Raw genomic sequence first — 9,111 nt, forward strand, 5'->3', positions numbered from 1 at the left:
GAGTGAGCGGGCAAAAACAGGGGATGGGAAAGGAGGGACAGTTCCAGGCAGAGGGAACAAAATGTGCAAAGCTCCTTTTCCTGAGGCAAAGAATTTGGACCGTTAGTAGACAGAAAAGATGACCCAGATGGTTATCCCTGATGAACAAGGGACAAGTGACATGGGATGAGAAGGGAGACGTGGGCAGGGCTCAGTCCTCATGGAATAGGACTTTGGATCTTATTCTAAAGTAAAGGAGTGCCCCTGACCACACATGACAAGGAAAATCACCACTGAGCTTTCTGCACAAACTTCACTAAGCCAGAGCCAGGGCTAAACACTCCAGGGGGATAGATATAAGTAAGGTACATCTCCTTCCTGAAGCTCATAATTTTACTTGAATTACAGACTTGGGATTTGCAAAGTGCCCTTTTCCATTCAATTAAGCTCTATTTATGCAGCAGCTCTTTCTATGAGCAGAAGAGCTTATAGAAAAAGATCCACAAATAAAGACAATATTAAAGGTAGAAAACCAAACCTTGTAAAGGAAAAAGAAGCAATATGACAAAAAGCACAAGCTTCCTGGCAGGCGAGGCAAGAAGGGAAACACCACAAGTTCTGTAGCTTTCATTATCAAAGTCAACACTTCAGTTGCTACAGAGAAGAAAAATTTGTTTCTCAATCTTGTGCTCTCTGAAGAAGAAAGAAAACACACATGAAATGATAATTAACAACTCAAGATGGAAGTCCCAGTATCCTCATGTCTCAGGGCAGCCATCCTCTGAAAGCAGCAAAGGGGAGGTGGGAGAGCCCAGGCAGGAGAGTTACAAAGACCTCTGTATTTGCAGCCCAGTTAACTTTGCCAGCTGTGATGGTGGTGCAAGTAAGAGACAGCCTCCCAGAGCCTTCATCTCCCCATCTGCAAAATGGGTTTGATAATCCCTACATAGGATTAGCAGCCAGGACACCCGAAAGAGACCTTGAACATGAAAGCTCCTAGCACAGAGCCTGGATGTGGGTAGTGCTCAGTGAAGAGTCATACTAATCATGGTTAGAATCTAGTCAGCCTTTCCTTTGTGCCAACCATTAAACACTTGACATTTTAATGCTAATAACAGCCTCATGACATAGATCCTATTTAGTAGCCCCATTTTACAAATGAGGAAATGAAGATCAGAGAGATTAAGATATAGGCCCAAAGTCACACAGCAGGAATATGGTGGAGCTGGGACAGTAAGCCAGGCAGTTTATTGGATCTCCCATTCTAACTTCCATTCTAACCCACTTCTCTAATGGTGGTCTCTTGTTCCCCTTCACTTTCTCTTTATCCCCCAGTACCTATCCACTCAGTATCTAGAGAGCTCACACCTGAACAGATGTGCCTCCCTCTACAGAACCCCAATCCCTGTCCCATTAACTCACCTCACACTCACTTCCCTCCCTCCTTGCCTTAGCTCTGCCCAATGGAGCTTTTGAAAACCAGGCTAAACTTTTTTCCATAGGATAGTCCCTTAGAGTCAATTGCTTCTGCCTAACAGAGCAGTAAAGGGCTAACAGAGGTAAGTTGCAAAGCTGGCCATGAAAGACAAGGATTCTTCTTCTCATAGGCTCCTTGACAACAGAGACATGACTCACTTATCACAACTTGGCACGTGGCAAGTCCTCATAATCTCATGAAGTGAATAAAGATGAACTGAATTGAAGTGAACTTAGTTGGGCTGAATTGAATTGGAATGAACTGAACTGTAAGGCTGAATGGATGGAGGGTGAGTAGATAGACAGATGGATAGATAGGTGGATGGTTGTTAGCTGGATGGATGGGTGGAGAGATGGATGATTGGATGGATATTTAGATGAATCATTGGTGCATAAATGGAAAAATGGATAGATTTTGTAGATGCTAAGATGATGGATGGATGGATGGATGGATGGATGGATGGATGGATGTGGATTTAGTGACTGTAGCTGGTAGAGAAATCTGATAACTGAAGGTACAGATGTGGGAAACACTGACTAAATCAGTATGACAGGGGCAGAGGGCTCATGCCAAGGAGAAATAGAAAAAAATTCTCTCTCCTATAGGGACAAATGGAGGTGCTGGGGAGGGTGCTATACAAGTTGTGTGCTCGGTGGCTGCTGGGAGGGGAGGAGTTAACAGCAGGATGGCTCCCCCACCAGCTGCGACCAGGGTGACACTGACAGATTACAGCGTGTCCTCCGCACTAATAACACTGCGGTGTCCTCCTGCCGCTCCCCAGCCAGCTCCAGCTCCGGTGGATCAATACCAAAAGGCACACACTGAAAATCCTCAGCCAATTCCCTCCAAGGCTTGGACACTTTAAAGCACAGAACCGCAGAGTAGAAGCCCATGGACCTGAAAGGTCAGTTCATCTCCTGGACTGGGAGCTCCCTGGGCCAGGAACCATATCCCATTCACCTTGGCATCCCCTGTCCCATCCTAGGGCTGGGCAAGGATGAGGAGGACTCCAGAAGTTTGCTGAGTGACTGAATCAACCTCCCAGCCAATGCAGGAGTCTTCACAAAAACATATCTGTGGCAGTGGTCCCTCAGCCTCAACTTACACACTTGTAGCAGCAGGAGGCTCTCCACCTTTCCCAAGCAAACTGAACCTTCCTTTGTTGGACAGATCTGACTGTCCAACTTCCCCGTTTTGAATTGACCTCCCCTCCCATTTATTTGTCCACAGACTTCTATTTCCCACTTTCTTCCTCCTCCCTAGCCACCTCCCTTTGCCTGTCCCAAAGTATCCAGTAATCCAGTCCTGGCCTCCTGGGATGCTGAAGTCACATGGTCAAGGATGGATAAGAAGGGAATTCACATTCACTGAGCACCTGCTGTAAGTGAGATAAGTCCGAAATCTAAGCGTGCTGTCTCGTGCCACCTTCCTCCACGTGCGGTGAGTGCATTATCCCCATCTCATAGATGAGGCTCCTGAGAGGCTCAGAGAGGGTAAATCACGTGCCCAGAGTCACTCAGACACACAGCACCAGAGCTGGGGCTTGAATCCAGGTCCACGGGCTTCCAGTGTGCCATCACAGCCCAAGGGTACACAGTGTGAATATTTCCCACGTCTTTGTTCTCAGCCTCAGAGGAGTCTGGAAAGAACTTAACTGGACCTCTAATCCCCCACCCCTGGGTGGGGGGAGAGGGCTGCCTGACTATGGGCTGCTGGCCCAGAGCTTGCTGCTTTTCCTCCATCTTCCCAACCCAGACTGTGGCCTCCCAACAGCACTTCTCATGCAAGGGAACCAGGGCTCCTCAGAGAAATGGCAGATTCCAGGACTTGGGAAGGGAAAAGTAAAAGATGAGTCCAGAACATTTTGTTCTTCCAGAAAGCCAGGAAGTTCTCCAAGATGACGCAGGCTGGGTCTCTGGGTCTCAAGGCTCAGTGTCCAAGTTGAAGGGACTCCCATGGGCTAGAGATAAGACCATCTCAGCATGGAGAAGGGGAGGACACCACACAACCAGGTTGTTATTTTGAAAACTGGTTTCAAAACAGAAGGTTACAAACAAAATAATGTATATATTACATATCATTACATGTATTATAAACGTATGAGATCTAATGTGCAACAGTGTATCTACATACAGGCTCCCACCTTGCCTAGGAGAGCTCTGCAGCTGTGAATGCTTGTTCAGATGCAGCCTGGAAATGTCCAGAGAAGGATCCCAGGCTCCTAGTCCATTCCAACACCCCCACCCAGCCTTTACCTCCACAGAGAGGAACGACAGGGTGGATGAACCTCAGTGAAGTGCTAACTGGCACTGAAGCTTGGGGAGGGAAGTGGCTCGCCCAGAGTTCCCTGCTGGCCACTCAGGCTGGACCTCCCGAACTCCTGAGTCCATGGCCTTGCAGTCAGCCCACAGCTCAGCTCTGGTGTGCACCAGAAGAGCAGAACTGCTCCAGGAGTCAGCATGAGGCTTCACACAGGGACTGTCCCAGCCCACGGGCCACCTGTCTCCCTCTCAGCACACCTCCTGCCCTGCTAAACAGCCGCCTGTTGTGCAACCCCCTCCCTGCCCCCACCCCAGCCTGCAGCCTGGCCCTCACCCAGTCCCTCTCTGGGCCCCACTGGTCCTCATTCCTTTCCCTCCATCCTGTCACCACACCCTTCCCACCAAGTCCAGCTCTCTGCCCTCATACACATCCCTTTGTCATGTTCTCCCCTCCCTCCAAGCCTTGCCCCTTGCTCAAACCATAATTGAGTTGTAACACTCTTCAAGATCACCCAAAAAAGTCTGGATTCAGCCCCCAGCAGGCTGCTCCCAAAGCCCAGGTGTGTGATTAACATGCACTTGTCTTTTCTTACTTTGGGGACTTAAGTCTGGACAGAACATCTCTAAAAGAAAACACCAGAAACTACTAGGAGTGGTCACCTCTGGGGAGGGAGGGCTGGAAGCTGGATTGTAAGCAAAAGCACTTTTACTGGGCACCTTCTGAATTTCATACTATATGCATAAAAAAATCTATACAAAATTAATGAATGAGCTTTAGTGAAGGTGGCCTTTAAAAAGCAAAAAAAAAAAAAAAAAAGGCAAGTCCTGACTCCACTGTTCCTAGTGCTATGACGTCCAACAACTTGCTTAAGCACATCAAGCCTCAGGTTACTCATCCCAAAAATGGTGATGATAACAGTACCCACCTTGTAAGGTAGGTAACAAGTCAACGCTCAGGAAGCAGTTGGCACCATGAGTGCAAATAGCGCTCAGTGTGAGTGAGGGTCTTCTCTTTGTCCATGTTCTCCATGAAGTTCTGAGCTCTTTGACGGCCAAGAACCATAGTGTTCAACTCTGGATCTCAAGCTCAGCGTGGCTCCTAGCATGATGATTAAAAGTTCTGAAATGTTTTCTTTCACCTGTAAGACACAATCCACTGTCCTTGGAATGACTTCCAAGGCCCCTCTGCAGCTGTCCTGCTCTCTTTCCAGTAACACACGGTGACCTTTGACAGCTCTTGCCTCTGTACACACATCATTATCCCCAACTCTTCCCCCTCCATCCACCTGCAGGCTCCTTTTGCCTGGTTTGGTTTTTTTTTTTTTTTTTTTTGGTGGTTTTTTTTTTTTTTTGGTATTCTTTTTATTGGAGTTTGATTTGCCAACATATAGCATAACACCCAGTGCTCATCCTGTCAAGTGCCTGATTCACATGCAAACTTGTGTCATCCTTCAGGATCCTGCAAGAGGCTCCATCCCCTGTGTAGCCTGCTCTCTCGCCCTGGGTAGACTCACTCACATCCATGAACTTAGAACAGATCTCCAGGCAACACTACCAAACCGTATTGTTCACTATTTGGCCTCTGTCTTCCCCATTGCTCTGAAAGTCCCAGGAGGACAGGGGCTATGTTTTCCGTCTCTGTATCCCTCGTATTGAGCACATAGCAGGCACTTAGGACACATTTGTTGAATGAAGAAATGAGTGAACAAATGAATGAATCATTCCTGACCATTCAGCCATCACTCAGGGGCCAAATTACGGTGAGTCACTCACACCCTGCCCATGCCTCGCGGTGAAAGTGGTTACCTCTCTTTGTGGTCTCTTCACAGGCTCCAACCCAGATGCTGCACCTCTCAGCCTGAGTGCCCCGGAGAGACTTCCAGACCTGGCCTGGAAGCTGCAGCTGGCATGCTGTTGGGCACTGCAGCATGGAGGGAGCCCCCCGCTTCTCCTCTCCCTGCCACAGATGTCTGCTGAAGCCCTTGGTGAGTGGGACAGGGAGAGGTGGAGACAGAAAGGCAAACAGGACAGCCCCTGTCCTCAGCAGACAGATCCTGGTATGGAGGAGGAGACATGCCTGGCCTCCCCCATTCAACCTACCACCTATGACTCACTGAGTGCCCACCATGTGTCACTCTACTCTGTGCGTTTATGCAAGCCCCGTGACCTCTTCAATTTCCTCCTCAGATGTGGGTGGAAAGACTCTCCTCATCAGATACATCAGGATTATTTAGCAAATGGAACCAAGGAGTCTATGTTCCAGTGCTATTGGTTTCATTGTTGTTGTTGTTCATGTATCTTAACAATAGTGAATAACTGAAGCCCTCTCCTTAGTGACCATGGTGACTTGCACACAGTAGGTGTCTAATCCACATTTAAGCCATTGAAAAGCAGTCCTGGTGAGGGGCTGGACTTTTCATGGCTTGGAGAGCAGCGCCACCCTGTGGCCAGAACTCAGAACACAGGGACCTTCTGGTAAACGGATCAGTCTGGGAGGGGGCTGCTGGGAACCCCCCCAGAGGTCATTCTACAGGACAGAGGCAAGGAAAAGTCAGCCTGAAGCGCCAGCACAAGAAGTTTCTTCACACCTGGAGGTGGTATAGGCTCAGAGTATAAGTAGGTACAACAAGGGTTTGAAGCAACACTCTGGATTAGTTCCCTTTAAAAGGGTCTTTGGAAAGAACCAGAGCACCCAAGGAGCAGCCCAACTACATGTGCAGGTGGTCTAGCCTGGCCCTGTGAACGACACCATGCATCCTTCATCCAAGAAGACTTGAACTGGCTCTACCACTCACAAGCTATGTGACCTCGAGTAGACTGCTGCCCTCTCTGGGCTCCAGTTTTATCTTGTTGCAGTGAGGTCATAACCCCTGCACTGGCCACCTCAAAGAGTTGTGAAGGTCAAAGGGGATAAGAAAAGCCTGACCAGTTACCATAAATGGTAAAATACTGTACAAACCTGATGTACGGTTTTATTACTATTTCCGATAATAGTAATATCTGGCATTTTTTTTAGTTTCTCACTATGCTACACCCCTCACCATATACTTTCATTTAATTCCCACAAAGCCCTACCAAATAGGTACTTTTAAGAGGCCCATTTTGCAGATGAAGACATTGAGATTGAGAGAAGTTTAAAACCTTGTCCAAAGGCACACTCAACTAATAAGGAGGAAAGTCAGTATCTGAGCTCTGGACGGTGGAATCCCCACAGCTACAATGCTACATTGTTTTAATAGTTTAAGTCACCAAACATTAAAGGTAGCCCCTGAGAGCATCTTGCTGGTTCAGTTGGAAGAACACAAGACTCTCTATCTAGGGTCATGAGTTCAAGCCCCACATTGGGCATGGAGCCTACTTAAAAAAAGAAAAGATAAAAAATAAATAGGGGTGCCTGGTGGCTCAGTCGGTTAAGTGTCTGACTCTTGATTTTGGCTCATGTTGTGATCTCAGGGTCCGCATGGGGCTCCATGCTCATCAGGGAGTCTGCTTGAGATTCCCTTCCTCTCCCTCTTCCCTGCCCACCCTGCTCATGCTCTTTCCCTCTCTCTCTCTCTCTCTCAAATAAATAAATGTATCTTAATTAATTAATTGATTGATTAATTAAAGGTAGCCCCTGATATGCAGTGGTAGATATCTTGGAGAAAACCAAGTAATTATTGACATTTCTCCTCTTTTTCCCAGGGAAGTCGGCTTCATTCTTGTATCTCAACATCTCCTTTGACCTTGGAGCCTCCTGAGAGAGGGGAGCCCCTGAGCTCTGCACCCAGAGTCCTGTCCTGTTCACAGTCAAGGTCAGGGAATGCCAAAACATTCCCTTCCTGGGCCCATGTCTGGAAAAGGGCCATGTGTGCTCCCACATGTGGGAGTGGCAAAGGCACGGGGCAGGGGACAGGTCCGCCTCAAGGTGTCTGTTGAACAGATGTGCCAAAGCTTTTGGAAGAAGGCGGCTATTTATCAACAGTTGAGATGCCCATCATAGGTCTAGAGTCCCTTTGAACTTAGGAATGCTCCCCTACCCATTTTCTCATTATCTTGTCCCAGAACGCTCCCTTGAGGTCAGAATCCTTAGCCCTATTCTACAGACAAGGAAACCGAGGTTTAAGGAGATTAAATGAGTTACCCATGGTCATGCTGCAGGTCAGTGGCAGAAACAGGATTAAGAGTCCAGAAGACCAATTTTGGAATCCCAAAGCCCACAGTTGCTTCTGGTTGACAGTCCTGGTTCCAGCTGGGGTATGCCATCAGTTGGCTGTGTGACCACGCAAGCCACTGAGCCTTGGATGCTCTATGGCAGGGATCCCTGCCAGCTCAGAGGACTTCACGTCCTCTATTCACATCCTTGAGCCATAAAGACAAGGGTGCTCAGCAGCACTTGCAGGTATTATAGAGAAGCAGCTGGGACACTGCCTCCCTTGGGAAGCTTTTCCTCCCTGCCCACGGCTGAGTTATTATCCCTCATCATGCTCCCACTGCATTCGTAGCATCACATTGTAAATTACCTGCAAATTCCCGAAAGGCCAGGCAGCAGGCACACATGAACATGAAGATGAGCAGGTGGGGTGCAATAGGGAAGAGTGGGGAGTGGGGCAAAGTAGAGAGACTCCGCCCCAGATAGCAGTACCTAGTTAGCTCCAGCTTCTTACCACCATGCACAAAAACCAGTCTGGTGTTGCTAGATCATAAGAGAAGCCAAAAATCTGGATCTTTATGTGAAATCTGCTTTCTAAACATAGACTCAAAATATCTTTCATTAAGCACTTTATAGGTATTGCAGCCCCTGAATCAGCCACACCTGCTTTCCCACTAGACTTTGAGCTACTTGAGAGCATACCTGGTTCTGTCTCTGAACTCTGAGTGGCCAACTCAGGGCCCGGATCCCCACAAGTGACCAATGATTGCTTTCGAAATGCTGCAAGATTTTGCCCCAGAAAGAAAACCCCCACAGGCTTCCAGTGCCCATGCTAATCCAACTGTCACGGATTAAGAGTTTCTTGCACATCAGGCACTGCTTTAAGTACTTCACATATTATCTGACTTAATTCTTATTGCCTACTATGATGCCACCCATTTTACTGATAAGGAAGCTGAGACTCAGAAAGTTGCACGACCTGCCCATGGCCATAGAGCTAGTGACAACCTGGATTCAAATTCAGGCAGTTTATCTCCACGGATGTCTGTTCTCAATGCCATGATACCGTATTACCCTAGGAGACCTCCTTCGAGATCCCCTGCAGTCACTTGGCCCCAACAGGCACCCGCCAGGCACAGTTTCTAGTCCTAAGGCCACTGGGAGCCAGCGCAGGTAGCTCGAACAGAGAAAGAGAGCAAAGTCTGTGCCGCAGAAAGTGGGCCTGAGGTTCAGAGAGGGGTACCCATTAGCTCCACAGCCAA

Source organism: Canis lupus, chromosome 10, assembly GCF_003254725.2.
Source record: "Canis lupus dingo isolate Sandy chromosome 10, ASM325472v2, whole genome shotgun sequence".
Lineage (NCBI taxonomy): Eukaryota > Metazoa > Chordata > Mammalia > Carnivora > Canidae > Canis > Canis lupus.